This window comes from Phaethon aethereus, assembly GCF_964289735.1.
Source record: "Phaethon aethereus genome assembly, chromosome: 13".
NCBI classification, from domain to species: Eukaryota; Metazoa; Chordata; class Aves; order Phaethontiformes; family Phaethontidae; genus Phaethon; species Phaethon aethereus.
In genome coordinates, this window is record NC_138589.1 from 20,717,902 (window position 1) to 20,736,193 (window position 18,292).

Here is an 18,292-nt window from a genome sequence, read left to right on the forward strand (position 1 = left end):
GGAGTCGCCCCACCGCCGCCACAACCGCGGGAAATAATCCCTCGCTGGAAGGCAACGAGCAGGCGGAGGGGGACGGGGCTCCACGCGCAACGCCGGTCCGCGGCGGAGGGATCCCGCGGTGAGAAGTCCCAGCCGGGAGCGGAGCGGGAGGGAGGGAGAGAGAGAGAGGCAGAGGAAGGAGCGATGGAGCGCCTTCACTCCCGGCCTGACCCCGCGGCGGGCCCCACCCACCACCCTGCCGATTGGTTGAGCCGTCTACTCGCACCTGGGGATTGGCTGTCAGCACGCTACTCCCACCCCCCCCTCGCGTAGAGAAGCGGGATCGAGGGGGCTTGTCAATCCCCAGGTTTTAGCCCCCCCCCTTTAATCCCTCCCCTGGCGCTGATTGGTCGAAAGGAGGCTTAAATAAGAGAGGGGCGGGAACAGACGCCTATTGTGTGCGGCCGTGGGTTGGCGGCGGGTCTGGGGCTACACTGAGGCGGTGGGCGGGGGTCGTTGTTGGGTGGTGTCGTGGGGGCGAGACCCGTGGGGGCTAAGCCTGAGGCAGTGGTACCCCTCAGGGCAGGGCTGTACCTTGCCCTGCTCCAAGCTGACCGCATAGAGGAGCTGTGGCGACAACTTTGGGCCTGGGGTTACTGTTCCCACCTCAGGGCAAGGGTTGTGCCTGGGGCCTGCCCAGCGCCAGTCTGGAGAGGTGCCTTGGGGCACTGTCGTGACTGACAGGAATCCCTCAGTCGTGTGTGATCACCCTCGTTCTCTCCTTCATGGCAGTAGGCACATTTGCAGCCTGTGTCCACTGACTTTGAGTGCTACCCGTGCTCTTTGCTAGCTCCCATGTGGGGCAGAATGTGCCTTTTCCCAGCCCTTTCTGTCAAAAGCATCCTCATTTCAGCCACGAGGAGCCTTCTGAAGTAGAAGAGGGAATGGCTACAATGCCTTCTCTCCTTAGCTGCTGTTTTAGGATGGCAAAGAGCCTCGAGGATGGAGCGGAGGGGTGCGGTACAGCATGAACTCCTGCTGGGTGCGTGATGCCAAAATCCCGATAAAGCTTTTGGCACCAGCGTTTGCCTGAGCAGTCTCACCAAACCAAGCCGCTTTGCAGTCAAGGCCAATTTGGCAGTTGCCTTCAGATTGTCTCTAAATACAGTGTGGAAACAAAAGAGACACTAACAGCCTCTTAAAATGGTAATTTCCCCCTCCCTTTCCCACTTTCCATTCTAAACTGTGATTCTGGCTGACAGCAATGTAGCAATGCACATTTTGAAGCAGTTTTATCATCTTCAGATTTGCCTATGGGTGGCATCCAGCAACCGAGACACGGACACAAAATTTCTTTTTTTCATAATGTTTTCCCACAGGACTCAGCTGTATGTCTGTTGTAGCCCAGTATCCAGACTGCACATCAGCTAGATAAATGATATGGGTGGAGATCTTTAAGTGGAGAAGGCCAGGAATAACATTTTTAAATGCAGCCCCAGGCAGGCGAAGGATGATTCCAGACTTGATTTTTATATGATTGTAATCTTCTTGGAAGATGGACCGTGTCTTTTATTTTAGCAATATGGCTGCAACGCAGATAAACAAATGAGCTAACATTGATGTTTTCAGAAGCACAATTGCATTTTGTCTTGAGTGGGATCTTTATGGGATGCACCCGATGCCCAAATGCAGGTTGCTTTCTGTCACATGAGTTGTGGGAACACTTGTGTTGGTATCGTATAAGAGAATAAGGCTTATTACTTTGGGTGATGGGTTATTGGAAATCTCATTATACACCTTGCTAAGACAAACTGCTGCACCACAAAAATTCCAAATGCTGGTAGTTTATCCTTTTTTATTTCCCTGTGGAATACCATGGATTATCAACTGCATTTATTGAAGTCCTACTGAAATGCAGGAGTAAGCAGTCAAAAGACGCTTACTGGGGTTGCATAATGTCATATATTGTAAAGCTACACAACTCTGCTTCTGTGTTGCAGACTCCTACTGTGAGAGGGTCCTTGAAAATCCCACAGCCTCTCTGTGTCCTTTCCTTGTAGTGATCCGTCATTGAGTGCAAACCATATGTGCTTCCTTTTCCTGCCGTGCCCAGTATTGTCCCTCGGAGGAAGGGGTATGCGGAAAACAGAGGAAGTGCTCTCAGTCCCTTAGGAAAGGTTTGCATTGAATTGCAGCGCAGGCCAGACACTAGGCATAAGGACACCGAGTTTTTGGTGGCCCTCCTGCTTATATTGGTGTTTTTATCCCAGCATTAATCCACCCTGAAAGCACTGCGCTGTGCTTAATGTCAGGTATCTGATGATAGCCTGGGCTGTAGCGAGGTGAAGGTTTAAGCATTTCTGCTTGGGAACTAGGTCTAAGCCTGAACGCAAATGAAAGTTTGCATGTGAGTTTTGCTGCTAAAGAGTGAGTCTGTGGTTTATAGCCAGAGCAGAAATTGTCTTCAATGCCAGACAGTAAGACAAACTCTAATCTGAAGTGTAGTGTATGAACTGGGAGCCTTTTCTCTGATTAGAAGTGGCTTTGGGTGAAGCCTGAGGAAACTGAAAGGAGCATGACATATAATTCTGTCACAAGCCACCAAGAATTCCTGGCTAGCCAGTGAGCAAATCAAGGAACCGCCCTCAGCAAGATAAATCAACTTTGTAAGAGCTCGTGTTACCACTCGCTCAAGACAGCGGGTTGTGAGTGAAGGTCGTTCTGAGGTGCCTGTACAGCCATGCTCGCCGTAAGAGCACAGCCCTTGGCACACCAGAACTGGCTCCTTGTTTCATCCCTGATCGTCCTATTTGATTTCCTGCATCTTCTGTCTTCCTGTAAATTCTCCTCGTGCATGTTTGAGACAACAGCTGGGGAAGATTTCTTGTCGGAGTAATCAGTAAACAATAACTGATAGTGCAGTTATTTTCCTCTTTTTCTGTTTTCAGAACATGCAGAGGCTGTTACTGAATGTCTTAGGTGAGCGGAGAGGGCCCATTTCTTCAACACTGGACGCATCTACTTTAGTTCTCACCTGTTATCTTGAGGGTCTGAATTCTTGTACTTGGATTTCCTCCATCCTGTTTAACCAAGGAGCCTGGCTGAAGTCCTTCTTTTCCTTTAAACAGCATGTCAGAGCAAACGTAGCCAAATCCATGAAGATTGATTTCTTCTTCATGTGGGTTTCACTCAATGCAGCATGGAATGTCCAAAAGCATATAAAAATTAACTGAGAAAACTCAATGTGAGGTGAGTAACTGAGTCCACTGTAAAAGGGGATATTTCACTTTTATCCACCCACAAAGTCAACAGGAGATGAGACTCTCTACCTGTTGAAATGAGAGGGGGAGCTTTGTTTAGGAGGCTGCTGGTTAAAAGGCCAGTTGCGTTACCCAGATCTATCTTGTGCCCAATGCTCCCCACCCTCAAGACTCCTCCACAGGGACCTTTCCAGGGCTTTTGTCTATCACATTTTGAAAGTTCTCCTCTTCCTTTAGGAGGCTGTTCAACACTTGTCATTAAATGGGCAGAAATTTTTGCATGTTTGGCATTTTTGAGCCTCCTAAATGTGGCTTAAATCTTATCACTTCTGCCAGAAATTAAATCTGGAAATTCCAAGTCTTCTACCAAAATGACTTGCAAAGCCATAGGTGAACCTGCTGCTGTCTCAGTGTCATGGGGTATGAGTTAGCTGTGACGGGCATCCTTCCCTCATGCAGCTTCTTCCCCAAGCCGGCTCACCTCCCTTTTGGGATTGAATGCTGTCCCAGGACGATATGCTGAGAGAAAGCATACTTCTGTATATCAGCGTGCACAAAACCTGACAGACCACCTCTGTGTTGAGTGGGACCTCTGTGGACGTTCACGCTGGAGCTGCTGGCTCCTTTTGTGGTACTCAGTGCTACCTCCTTGTGTTTCCTCTGCTCGATCCCACCTCCCGCAAAGTTTCCGCTGCTGATCATCCCCTGCCTCTCCCCACATGCCCTGCCTGGCTGCCCTCTTCCAAAACCTTGCTCCCCATTGCCAAATAAAACTGCCCATTCTGACCTGCCCGACGTCCACCTCTCCCATTCCTCTTCCCCACTCAGCCAGAAGTCTTTTGATCCTGCAGCTTTACCCGAAACTCCCCAATCTCCTTTTGTGCTGGGATGCAGTGGGCGACTGGAGCAATAGCGTTGCGTGCCGTCTGCGCCGTTATTCGGAAGGGAAAGATAAATATTGCTATTGCATGTTCACTCAACTACTTCTGTGCACACGGGTTATTTCCTGTAAGGATTCTTGCAGATGCTGGAATTGGAGCTCTTGGTTTTGAAAAAAAAAACCCCAAACAAATCCCAGCTTTGAAGCATGTCGAAAAATATCACGTGGGCTTTGGGAAAAGGGGGGGGGGGGGGGGGAAGAAGAGGCCGGATGTCGGGCCTGCCATGTCCCTTGCAGTATGGATTTCAAGTAACAAAGCAAATGCGTTGGCTTTGGACAGGGGCAGTGGAAGGTGTCCTTGCTGTGACAGCAGCATCAGCAGGATGGATTAAAGGCTGGCAGTGATGTGTCGGGGGGGTGTGTGTGTGTGCACGCGTGTGTGTGCGAGTGTCACTGCCCTCTGCTGATAGACTCTGGCAGGCACAGACGCGTCTTTAAATAGGGACTTTTCAGGGTGTTTCTTTCCAGCTGAAGGCATTGAGGGACTTGCCTCTCCCTGAGTAAAGGTCCCCCCTCGATCACCACCCTGTCTCATCTGTCACCTTTCAAAATTCAGAGTGTGAGCCGGCCCTGAACTTCCCTCGTCCCGTGTCCCCTGTGTCCCTTCCACTGCGGAACAGCCCTGGCACGTCCCTTCTTGGCCCCAGAAGCCAGGCAGCTCTTCTGGCTTTGCGCGGTTCCCCGTGGACCTTGCTTCAGCGTGAAAATCCACAGTCCCCGGCTGCCAATAACGCTTTCCCCAACTCCCTTCTCCTTGCATCCGCTTCGGAAACCGCTGCAAAAGAAACATTCTTGGTTTTCCCTGCGCTTCACTGCCCGTGCTCTGGCCTGTCCCTCCCTCTCCGGCTCTGCATGGCTGGAAGGACGGGGATGTCTCAGCCTTTGCTGAAGCTACAGCCTGCCTGTCCTCACCGCCCCAGTCACAGGGCACCTATTTCCTTTTGATTCCTGCTCTGAATTCTTTCTTACTTCAGCCTCACCCCAAGAAAGTCACATTTTGGGTGACTCTTTACAAAACAAGGCTGTGTTGAAATCGTTTTCACTTTCCGTTTACTTGAGCTAGCACAGCTGCTTGCCACATCGGGGTTCAGGTTGCCGGAGCCAACGGTTGCCCCGTGCACAGGCACGTCATCCTCTCCTATCCACAGGCTGATTCCGACTCTCATCCATTACACAACGTTAATTTACTCTTTGCTGCAGCCAAATCACTTTACAGCTGGAAAGTCTGGAAGTATTTACTTGACTATTCCAGTGATATTCCTTGGGATGTTTTCACATCATATCCCTCCTCTCTGCCTTTGGTCAGTATTCCACTAACCAGCTAGACCCGTTTAAAATGCTCAAGGAGAAAGCGTGAGGAAGAAAAGGAACTTGCACAAGTATTTACCGAATATGAATGTAAAGTTCAGTGTTTCTTTGCAACATTTAAAATTTATGCTCCATTTGGTTACAGACATATCAGCTTGGGCAAGAGAGAGAATGTCATCTGCCCTACCTGCCAGCCCCACACTTCAAACCCTTCTGCGCAAACTTCAAATATTTACATGTTGCGATGCACGCTGGAATTGCACGCTGGGGATGATTTCCTGAAGAAACCCACAAATAACTCCTGAATGATGACCAAAATGAGAAAATTGGGATCGGTTCACGGGCAATTCATGAATAGAAAAAGAGATGAAATTAGCTGAATGAACAGTTCATTATGCATTATTCAGCCAGCTGTACTAATTAGTGCCTTAAGGACTGTTCCTGTTCCCACTGCAGCCAATTCCAAAACTCCTTTTGATTTCAGGGGGAGCAAGACAGAGCCCTCAGAGAATGGGCCTGGTGCCTGCTTCCTCTGCAATGCCTTTTTTTTTTCTGTTACTATTGCTTATTGATTCCAACTTTTTGTGTCTCCTATTAAAAGGGCTACTTCTAAAATGTCCTGCATGATGACCAGTTAATCACAGGAAAAGAAACATACCGTCAGTCCCAGAGTGTGTGTCTCATGCCCGATGTGTTCTCTGAACGGGAAGGTTTTTCATACGTCTTCTTTTGCTTTGCTTTTATCCAGACTAAGTGGTACCAAGGAGCACAGAAGCTTGAAAGCCCTTTGGAGAACATGAATCAATCCAGAAATGTCACTAGGGCAGAAGGTGCAGGAATTAAATGTTTGCACTCTGAGCCCAGAACTTGCAGCTGGGCATTTAATTTTTTTTTTCCGTGTAAGGGTAATGTTTATCATTTTTTTCCCCAAAAAAAGTTCCTACAGCACGGTTTTGCTGTGAATGTGGCCATGTTAGAAAATGACCGTTCAAACTGGTGCATGTGCTTTGTCAGAGCTGCCTCATATAAGACTCACCTCAACAGCAGACTGCTTTGTCCTGCTTTCAGTTTTGTAACACACAATATCACCTACATTGGTCTCTCCATCAGACCACTTGTGCTAGTGACCAGAGTAACATATATTATTTCTTGCTTTTCTAACCATAGGCAAGCCAGCACCTTCAGGAAAAGCAAAACCTGATTCTGGTGTTGCTCATCGGAGACTGCAATGTCATTCTGCTTCCTATTTTGTTCTGGGTTGCAAAACCAATTAATTTGGAGGGGCACAACTGCAGGCCATCATCCACATAATCTTTCCTGCTGGTGATGAGGCCAGGGAGAACCCAAACTGACTGAGTTCAGATCCCAGGTTGAGCTTGAAGGAATCACATTCAAATGAATTACCCCAGTCTCGCTGCAGAGCCCTTCTGTCCCCCCCAGCCCAAGGCAGAGGTGTCTTCACCGGGGACTGTGTAGAGAATTGGTGACCAGAGCTTCCCATTTATGTGTAGCCACATGCAAGTTCTGCCTGAATTTTGCCCAAGTCTACCCATGTCATAACAGACGTCTTTTTTCTCCCAGTTCTTTTGATCCCTCGGCGAGCGTGCAGCTCCACAGTGCTGCTGGTGGGTTTCTGCCCCAACCTGACCCAACTGAGGTGGAGCTGCTGGGGTGTTTCCTTCCCAGCAATTCAGTAAAATTGCCTGCTGGGGAGGGAGCAGAGGATGTAGCGCCAGTTCAGCCTGGAGGAATCTCCACAGCCCCACTCCTTGGGCTTCTCTCCATAGACAGCCTAAAATGGATATAAAAGAGCCTCAGAGTGGAATTTATTTTCTTCCTAAGACTATCCTTAAAATAACAAACACCAGAAAACTGGTGACATGCAGTACATCTGTTTGAATAACACAGGCCTTCTGTCTGTAATAGAGGAAACTCCAAATAACTCTGATTTGTGTTTCCTTTCTTCTCCTTCCTCATCTCCTCCTCCTCACTACTGTATACAAATCTGTTCTGCAAGCTCAAAACCACCAGTTCTCTCTCCCCTGACAAGCTTGTTTTTATGCCATGTGATAGTTATTTAATTTCCTCTTTGCTTCTAACACAGCTAATATTTATCTTTCCTTACGGGATTGCATCTTTGTTTATACGCTGATGTCAAGGGGTAAGGACAGCACTTCTTCAGATCCAGCAGACCAAATTCCTGCCCTCTGACTGCGTCTCATGGAATAGCATCTTCCCCTGCAAGCGGTCCCGCAGCAGCCGACGGTCCCAGCTCGGAACAGCAATTAGGGTTAAAATATGTGTTTAAAGTTAGCACACGTAAAAGTCCTTTTCTAAATAGGGACGCCCTCGAAAGCAGAGCCAGTGGAGTCACTGGCAGGCAAGGTTCAATACGCATAAGGCTGTTAAAGTCTGGCCCACTGTTAGCTGCTTAATTGCTTCCCCAGAAACAGCAAGGCTGTGAAAACAATGGCTAATGGCCATTTTCCCGTCTTTTTTAAGACAACCGTTTAAACACAGAGTTTAAACGTATGTAAAATGGAGATTGCATGGCGCCGTTTCCAACAATCCCATTGAAATCAATACGACCCTTAGAAAAGGCAGGATCTCACCAGGCGGTGTGTTTTGTCGGTTTTCCTTTGTTCAAAGCTACGCTCTAAACCGAGTTAGGAACCATCTTTTCCTCGTTAAATTTGTTTCCTTTCAGGACTGATCCTTTCACTTCATTACCACATGCGATTTTGTAAAGCCCTCATAGCTAATATCACAACTATAGATCTAGGGTTTATTTATAGCCCTAAGCTCCGCAGAGAGCTGTGTGTCTTGTTGCTGTGGAAACTGGGATTCTAAAAGTAAAAGGATTTTAATGGGATTTTAGAAGAGACCTGCTGAATTTAAGTACGAGCTTTCACTTCCAGAGATCTATGTTCAACTGCGCCTTAAACTTACTGGTAAAATACATCCGACGGTCCCAGTTAGCCCTCAGGGGATACTGGTCCTCTATGCTTTTTTATGATCTGGCACTTTGCAGCCTGGTTTTTGCTCTCTGTTGTGAGACAAAAGATGCACAGGTAGCTATGGGAGTGTTAAACTCGGTGTCAGCAACGACACATTTACCAGGCTCAGGGCAGTCTGCTTTTTTCTTTTGTTTTCACAGTTTCTGGGAGCCTTTTGCCAAGGGAAATACCACCTTAAGTGCTGCTAAGTTTGCAAACCTCCTGCGCGCTGCAGTAAATTCAAAGCTTTGAGACTGGCATGGATCGGTGTTTCCTGGAAATTAGATTTTACTGTATTAAACAGTTATTTAAATTATTTTATTTATCTCTGGTTATAATGTGTAAAGAATGAGAGTGTGATTGATGGGTTGGGTCCTACTTATACTCTGCGTCCTCTATTGGCAGGTCAGCAGCGGGCAGACTCACACTTGGCAGAAATGTCCTGTTTTACCTGGAGCAGGGATCTCGCTGAGCCACCCAAGGAAAAGCCAGTCCTTCCCCACGGTCCATTCAGCCAAGCTCCTGCATGAGACGCCAAAAGCCAGGAACGTGACGCGCCCTCCGCCTGGCCGTGGGCTGTGTGAGGCTGCCGGACCATCACGGGAACGCTGTGCTTGCCACCACCCGGGCTTTTTCCGTGCCTCTAAATGTCCCCCACCACCAGGGGACAAATCTTTCGAGAGCTCTGCCAAAGGGCTGCGTGCAGGTCTTCTCTGGCTATGGGTGTCACTTTCTAGCAAGAGCTAAGCTTTAAAAAATCCCTTATAATTCAAGCAGTAATTCTGTTTATGAACCAGCGCCAGAGCCCAGTCTAGCCTGGGCAGAGATTTGAGATGCTTCCAGGCTACCGAACTTGGAAAAATAACCTGGAAAATGCCACCCTATCGATGTGGCCGAGGGAGAGAGAGGGAAAGGGAAGGACAGGCAATGTGACATGACTAACCCACTAGCATGTGTCTTAGATTCACAAACGAGGCGCAAATGTCAGAGCTGATTAGCTATTGCCTTGCATTTCCATAAGTAAAGCAGCAATCCCCGTGCGCGCCGACTTCCAGGGCCTGGGGGGCCATTGCCAGGCAGCCTCTCCCTCCCCAGAGCAGCCTTGACATTTCTTCAGCACATTCTCCAGGTCCGTGCTGGCACGGGGTGTATCGTGCCTGGCTAGAAGTTATTACTGTGATATTAGATTAAAAATAGAAATGCAGGAGCCAAGACTCACAGAGGGAATGGTAATTCAGTGACTTATCTTTTCCATTAGAGGGTGCCAGGAACCTACTGTTGCTGCAGACCCCAAAAATCATGGGAAACGTGGCTTTGTCCTGTACATTTTGGGACCGGGCAAATCCGTGCCCTTTTTAGGACCCAATCCTCGTACCGCCCAACCAGGCCAACCAAAGTAACTTGACTGCCGTGCTGAAATGCGGATGGGGAAGAGTTGATGGGGCAGCTGTAAATGGAAAGCACATCGGCAGGTGACAGCCCACAGCAAACTCAGTAAGATGAAGCCTTCCTTGCACAGCTGCGTGTGAACAGGAGCATCTGCTGGGGCTGGGAGAGGTCTTTACTGAGCTTCGTGTGACACTGATGAGTCTCGGGTGAAGTCCACCGTTCCTCACATTAGATTGCTCCTGTATAGGATGGACTTGCCAAGAGCTGGCTTTGCTCAGCCTGGAAACAAAGGTTGTTAGGCTCAAAACACAGACCTACAGGGTTGCGGCATCCTTTTGGATGGTGGTAAGAAAAAAGAGGTGACTGACACTAGTCAGGGATGGCCCCTGTGTCATCAGTTCCTCCTCAGAAAAGGGAAACCTTCCTGCAGCGGTTCCCAACCCTTCAACTGTGAAATGTCCTGGATTTCATCTGCCCGGTGGGCCTTTTATGGGGCAGAGATGCGTTTTGAAGAAGTGGATGTGGAGAGCATGGGATCTCAACACTACCAAGGGATTCTGGGCACTATTTAAATGTGAATAGGAAATCCTCATAAAAAAACCCAAACAAGTATTAACCACAAAAAAGAGAAAGAACAGGTGGTAGCTCTAGTGGGAATAAAAAATTTGTATGGTTATCACTTGTTGTGCTCTAGGTCTAGGGGTGAGGACAGACAGTAAAGGATGGGGCCCCCATTTTCTAGTCTGAGTCTGCCAAAAATCACCCAACCGCAGGTACAACACGAACTGCCCTATTATCAATGGATCCACTTCTCCATCCCAGAGATGCCACTTCGGAGGGGCAGAATAGCCTCAGCTTTGTGCTGTATACAGCAGACACCCAGCAGTATTTTAACCCTTCCTTGGTTGGAGGGGTGTGCACACCTCTCCAGCTCTCAAAATGCAGCACGTTTGACCACCAAAACCACCCACGGGACTTGGTCTCCACTTCTCAACACAGGTGCTGCTATATCATTAGCAACAACAATCTACAGGGATAAAAAATGACAATCCAAAGAAATTAGGAGATCAATCTTAACCGCATGAGATTAAAAAAACACAAGGAATTTTTAAAAAGGGAAAGCAACCCAGTCCTCCCAATTTAGGCTTTTGCAAAGAAATGCAGACTTCAGGAGAGAGCATGGCAGAGCGGGATGAAAGTCTCTTGTTTGGTTTTGAACCTTTGGAAAAACAATTCGAAGATCTATAGTTTTGTGTGTTAGGGAAACTGTTCAGATCAGTCGGTCACTCCCAGCAGTGTGGAGACCCCAGCTCTTCTTCCTGCCCCCAAAGCCACCGGTGGAAAGAGCTCAGGTGGCCACACGTGGAACGCTGGTTTCTCTTCACGGTGCAGCTGCAGAGGGGCATGCTGCTGCTCGCACATGGAAAAAGCAAGATGAAGCCTTGGAGTAGGAGGTGTCTTTGGCCTTGACCTGCCTCTGCAGTGATTCAAGGTGCAGTGCTGGCTCTCCATGCCTGCTTTCCCCATCCGCCTGTCCAGCACAGTGCTCTTCTGGAGCGTGTGGCTCTCTGGTGGGCAAGTTAACTTGGGGATATGACGCTCTTTGGGATCGGTGGCTGGAAAGCAATAGGTAATAGCAGCGATGGGAAGAGAAGGCTAGCATGTCTATATCCCAAAGCCTGGCGCTGCTTGGCTCTGTGTCATACGCTGACAGCTTTTCCTGTGGACTTCAGCCAGCGTGGCTCGGGGTTTGGAGCCATCTGCTCCTGTCCCAGCCACAAGTGGGTGATTCAGAGCAGATGGGACGAAGAGCCGACCCTGAGCCCCACCAGCAAGCCTGATCTGTGCCTTCCTGCCCGGGATTTCAGCGTAAACCAGGAGAAGCTATGTGTCTTGACCAGGTGGGTGAGGGCAATGCCAGCAGCCAGCGCACAGTCTGGTTTTTTCCCCGGCTCTGGGAGGAAGCTGGTCCTTCTGGACCCGAAAGTTAGCCACAATTATTTCTGGCTGGCAGATGAAAAAACAGGGGTGGTAAAAGAGCAAGTGACTTGTCTGAGACGGCAGTTTTGCAATAAAACCATGCTTGGCTGAGTACTGGTGTTTGCTGTGGCCATCCTTTTGGTCGTGGTGGTTTCCCTGATGTCACAAGGATGGAAACCGTGGTTCACTCGTGGTGCATACGGAGCTCAGGCAGACCTCCATGGGCAGCCTGTCTCCGGCTGCTCCCTTGCTGCCGTGGCCAAGGGGCAAGAAGAAACCCAGCACCCAAGTCTCTGGTCCCTCTCATACCTCTGAAGCGCTCTGATTTCATGGGACGGGAATAGCAAATTGCCAGGCTGCAGTCACATCCTCACGGAAAGAGCCACCAAAGGGTGGTGTCATCTTACATTGCTGGAGCAACCTTCTTCCCAAAATGATCCCAAAGCATTTTGTGGAGTAAATATAAACCAGAGGTATTTGAGGAGGAGCATGGGGTGGGACTCATGGCTCAGAGCAGCACAGCTCAGCAGTTTAGGATAGGAAGGGAAAACACAACATCTGACTTCGTTGGAGGGAGTGCGGGCCGGCGGAGCGTACAGAGCAGCAATTGGCAAACCTGGGGCTTGGCCAAGAAAATAAACATAGGAAATACTTGAGACTGATGAAAAGCATGGGCAGCCTGCTCTTGTTTAAAGAGGTCTTTTTGGGACACCGGAACAGACGCCTCTTGCAGATGGAGCGAGATCCCAGCCCTGTCCAAACTTGTGGCAAAACCTTCATTGACTTCAGCTGGGTCAGGATTTCATTTCCGATGGTTCTGGTTTTTCCCAGGATGTGATTTCCCCTTTTTGGGACATGCCTCTCTGCCACTCTCTGCCCAGCAGGGACATCAGGCTGTCGCAATTTTGGGGGTTTGTACACAGGTTTAGGGACAGATCCTGTACAGGGCTGAGCGCTGCCAGCACGTCAGTAGGAGGAAAGGATGCTCTGCAGCACTCTGGAGCTGTGTGCAAGCACGTAGGATCAATACGTTCAGGGCTGAAGATGAAAACTGAGTGCTCAGCAGCTCTGGTAATCAATTGGGTACCTGCATGTGGCTTGAAAGCCAGTTTCTTCCAAATTTTCGCTTTCAGCAACTAATTTGGAGGCTTTTCACTCCAAAGTTTGACTTGGGCCCCTTACTTTAAAAATTCAGACCCCTGTGTGTTCTTCAGTTTCCTAATGAAGACAGCAGGCCCTGGGGCATTCAAAATAGGTGAGGAATTGAAGCAGGCATTCATTTGGCACTGACTGTCAGTTTGAGACTTTCTCCAGAATTAACAATCCAAAATTCACAGGCTCTTTTAAATCCTGGTGACTAATGATGAAGGAAGTTTGGAGGGAAGGGTCATGTAATGCTGGTGAGTATAAGCGGAGAGTAAAGAAGGAGCTTGGAGTGGTTGTGAGAAGAGCAGCATTTCTAGGAGGTAGAAGCCCAGGGAAGATCGAACTCCTGGCTGAGAAAGAAACTGAGTAAGAAGCGAACGAGATGGAGGACAGGGAAGGTAGCCTCCAGCTCCGCTCCTTTCAGGGAGCTCCGTTCATCCCCATGTGTCAGGGATGAACAGTGGAGTTTCAGTCCAAATCCAAATCTTCCCCCACTTCAGAAGAGTTCCCAGCTGGGATTTGTCAGCACCATGTGCTCCTGGGATCCTCTGTTTCGGCAGGACCAAGGTGTGCATTTCATCACTGTGAAAATTCAAATACCCTTTTCTTCCTCATCCCTGCTGCCTCCCATGCCTTGTGCCCGGGCTGGCGCTTGGCAGTGACAGCTGAGTTAATCTGGTGGTTTAGGATTCTCGTGGCTTCTAAATGTCTTGCTGTTCTAGGGCGATGTTCCTTTATCCCTCGCCTTTTCTTTTCCTCATGGATTATCCCATGTTAATAGGTACCATGTAACGCAGCCTGTTGTTACCTCCTCCTGAATCCTGCTTGCTGATTCCTTAAGCAGATCGTGAAACTCCGTGAATCTGGCTTTGAGTTTTGTGGAGGTTTGTTTTGTGTTTTGCCTTTTTTTTTTTTTTTTAACACAACGCATGAAATGTGCAGGATAGCCTTCTACTCCGGCTTTTGGGAAGCAAAGGAGTTTCATGTGTTTAGACAGTCTAGATACGCTATTCCAGACTGTAGAATGCATCTGCTTAAATACCCTGCAAAACAGGCCATCAGAAAGAAACCTTGTTTGAAAAACTACATCAAATACGGGATAAATCCTTCCATAGCTGTTTATTGGCTCAGAAAATAAAAATCCTTGAGCACTCTTGCATGACAGTATTTCATAAGAAAATAATATGAGTAACGTCAACTTTTTTACACCGCTGTGTCTTCTTGCTTCAATGAAAGACATTTCTTTTTTGTTATGAATTATGAATCTCTATTGCTACAGTCCAAACAATTCTGGGAATTACTGCCACTGGCTTTCTGAACACATAAAACTGTCCTTACCAGTTGCAATGCTCAAAGCATTTCCAAACATTCGTTATTCACACAGAAATTCGTACATCAGCACCTCCATTAAACTGAAAACGTAATCCCTTCTTTCTAATCAGGTGCCAAACTACTTCATTACTTGGTTGATTCCAAGCATCCACAGTTTTAAGCTTAATGTTTGGCTTTGCCGAGGCTGGCGAGTGGCAGGCGATCCTGCGGAGGGGACAATCCTGCCTAAAAATCCTACGGCCCGAGCTGGCACGGCGAGCCCCAGAGCACACACAGTCTTAACACAGGGAAGGAACCTTATTTCTTCCATCAAGAGCAAATCCTAATCCCAGGGTTCAGAAGCGGCACCTTTTCCGAAGGGGCAGAGCAGAGGAACGAGCGTTTCTTTCTGACTGTGACTGCGTGACAGCAGCAGTGCTGCCTTTCTGTGTGACCTTTGCCAAAACCTGCCGTTAGTCCCTGCCTCAGTTTCCCCACTGGCAAAATCAGATATTCATATTCAGTCCATTGGGAGGTTGAGAACAAAAAAAAAAAAAAGGAAAGCCTTTTTGGCCAATATTTGCAACCCTCAGCTCCAGAAGTCCTGGAGTTCTTATGAGAGCTTTCCAAATTAAAAAAAGGCAACTTTCTGTCGCTGTTAAGAAAAGCTGGAAAAACCCAAGCTCTTTCCAGGAAACACCCCAGATGCCCCCAAACCAAACAAAAAAACCCCCTCTGAGTTGTTTATTGTTTTAAACCTCGTGCAGGCTGCAGCCTGTCTCAGGACTGAGGTGGGACAGAGGGAGCGGACACGGCTTTTGCTGCCAGGTTTGGCAAAGCTTGGGGATGTAACCCGTCGCGGGTGGGCAGGCTGGCGCGCCCCGCGTCAGCCCTCCCGGCCCTTCCCACCGTCAGCGGGCAGGAGCAGCCTCTGCACATGGCAGCAATGAAGATGGAAACCAGCATGCCAAGGCGTTTTCCAAAGCAGGTTTCTTCTCTCCACATTATGTCAGCCGCATTTCCTGACAAAACCAGCAGGAACACGCGGGTGACAGATGTCCCTTAATTATCAGCAGCGTTCCCGCTCCTTGGTCTCAGACGTGAAATTCAGAAGCTTGAAATGAAGGCCGTTTGGTTAAGACTGGCTACCTCGGTTTTATTTGTGAGCATCTTTCAGCTATGGAAGATCAATCCCCTTGGCTTTCCCGCCGTGCCAAGGCGTGTGCCAGACCTCCACGAGAGCAGCGGGCAGACTGGCACAGTGGGAAATATGGGGAGATGTGGGTGGCTGGAGAAGCCAAGTCCCTTCAAATAAATTATGTTATTGTATTGCCGATCGCAGAGGTTTGCCACCTGGGATGAGAAGGGCAAAGCGGGACCGCTCTGCGTGGCAGGCTGTGTCTTGCAGAGCGGTGACCGTGAGAAGGGTCTGGGTTTTATTGTGAACAAACAGCTCGACACAGATTTATTGTAGGGTGATCTGGTAAAATACAAGGGCAAATGAGACATCTTGAGGGAAGATCACGTTGTTTTCCCTTGGTTTTATTTTTCGGCTTCCAAGATCACAGTGGGCAAACGTTGTAGAGGGATGGAGGGAGGGAAAGAGGATGAGATGCTACCACCTGCAGAGCCACGTACTGCTCCTTTTCTCCTCTTACAATATTTGCTTTGTGGGTCTTGACGTGGTATAGCAGGTCGATTTTACCCAAAACACTTGCTGGGTATGTTCCACACCCCATAGAAACTCAAATCTGGTCATCATCTACCTACCAATTTACCTAAACCGGCAGCAACATTTTTTCCCCCAGCCTGAATGCCAAATGACCCGTATTACCTGCTCATCTTTCTTTGCCCTTATTGCAAAACACCTTGTGCACACTTCTGCGTCAGTCCCGACTCGTTTGTCCCTTCCAGCCGACGGCAGCCCTGTTCCTTCGCTCCTGAAAATGCACGAAACCCCAGTGCTCGGAGGAGGTCTCTGCCTGCCTGCGGTTCCCATGCTCCCCAGCTCCCTCCTCCAGGCTGCCTGGTGGGGCTGGGGACAATATAGGCCTGGGGGAAAAGGTCCATCTGCCCACAAGGAAGACAAGGAAGAAAGCATCCTAACACATTTCGTGCTCCCAGCACTGAGAATCTTCCCTCCCATGTGCTCAGTTGATCAGGATGAGCTTCTTTGCTGCTGTTTTTGTGCCTCTTGATTTCCACACGGAAACTGGCTCTATTTTTACCCAGCTAAAGCTGATTAGATTTGCAGTAATTGGCAGGATAAACAGACACATACTGTATGCAGCAGGTTAATGCGATACATTCAGTGACCAGTAAATGCACTTAGCCCATGCCCAGCACAAGGAAGACAATTAAGGTAATTTATTGTACACATGCCTGTAACATGCCCATTAGCCAGCCCTGTCCTTCCTCTCTCTGCAAACCCATTTCCCCTCCGAGACAGTGCGGGTAACTGCAGAATGCAAAACATTTCATGGTTTTCTGGTTAACCCAAGTCTTGACTTTTGTTGACCTGTGAGAGATTGTTAGCATTGAAGGAGCCACATACTAAAAAGGAAAAATGCTACATACAACTCGAAGGCTGACCTCCTTCAAGTAATGTAGTTTCCAACCATTTCAATCACTTTCATAAGCTACCATCTACCGGAAGACGAGCAGTAGTCCTGCTTGCTGCAATATCACTCTGTTGTTTAATTGTTTTTTGGGGTAATTTAGCTAGAGGCCAAGTAGATAAGAGAAAACTTGGAGACAACATCAGGTAATTGTATACTCCTGGAATTCAATTAACTGGGGGAGGAAATGAGCGGGAAAATCATTCCAGTCTCCAAAGCTGCATATTTCCACCTAATGTCGTTGGACCTCGGGAAGACTCTGGCCATTGTGCTTGGTGGTGGTGGCCAAGTGGTGGCCGTACCATCCGTTCAAGCCCAGGAGCAAGACGAGCAATCCTCAGGAAAGATATGAGCCAGGGTAGGAGGTGCCCTGTTTATTTAAAAACACCCGTATCAAGTCTCATCCCATCCCGGAGGGCTTCCCAACCCCTCTGGCTGCTGCAGGACCCCACAGCAGCCTGGGGATTTGGAGCCACTGACTCCTACTCCAGCTGCCAGAGATGTGTTTTCTGGAGAGTCCTGCTGAGCTGGATATAGAAAATAAAACCCTCCTCTTTCTTCTCCCCAGGTTGCTCTGATCCCCAGCACTTAGCTCCTCTGCATATGCTGGTGCCACAGGCAGGATATTCGGGGTATTCAGATATCCTGACGCATCCTGTGGAAAGCTAAGGATGTTGCATCGGTATGACTATCTCTACCTGATACCCCCGTCACCTCATCGGTGAAAGATGGTGAGCTCACCGCTGCCTGTTTCCCTCCAACTCCTGTTTGCCATTCATTACATTCATCACCCTCTTTTAATTCTCTATCTATCACGGTTGGCGTTCGTGGTTCCATTCATTTTCCAAGATCCCTCTCAGGCTTAAAGGCTTAAAATCGGCGGCGTCCTGTTTACCCCTTCAAGCATGGGCACGGCGCTGGCTTTTTCCCAGCCCTCTAGTACTTTCAATGACTATAGAAAATAGTCTAGACTATTGAAAAATTGTCTAAAACCTGTTGAAAAACACCATTAACTCCAGACAGCTCCTTGGCCACCTCCTTTACGACTCTTGCAAGTTACTCAGATCTGCTGGTTTAAAAATATCGAGCTCCGTTAGCTTGCTCTTCAGCGTACCTCCTATGTGCTCTGGGAAACTATTTCATTAATATGTTGTCTTTTTTCCACCAGATACCAGGAAGAAACCTGCACTGAGCATTTCTGCCTTTTCTATGTTATTGATAAATCTCCCATTTCTGTGTAGTATCGGCCCACTGCTAATGCAAGGCTTCTTTTCTTGAAACTCTTGGAAAATATCCTTCTCTCTTTAATTTCCCCAGCTTCTGAGGTTTATTAATTACTACCAGTTTCCCTTTTCTTCTTTTCGT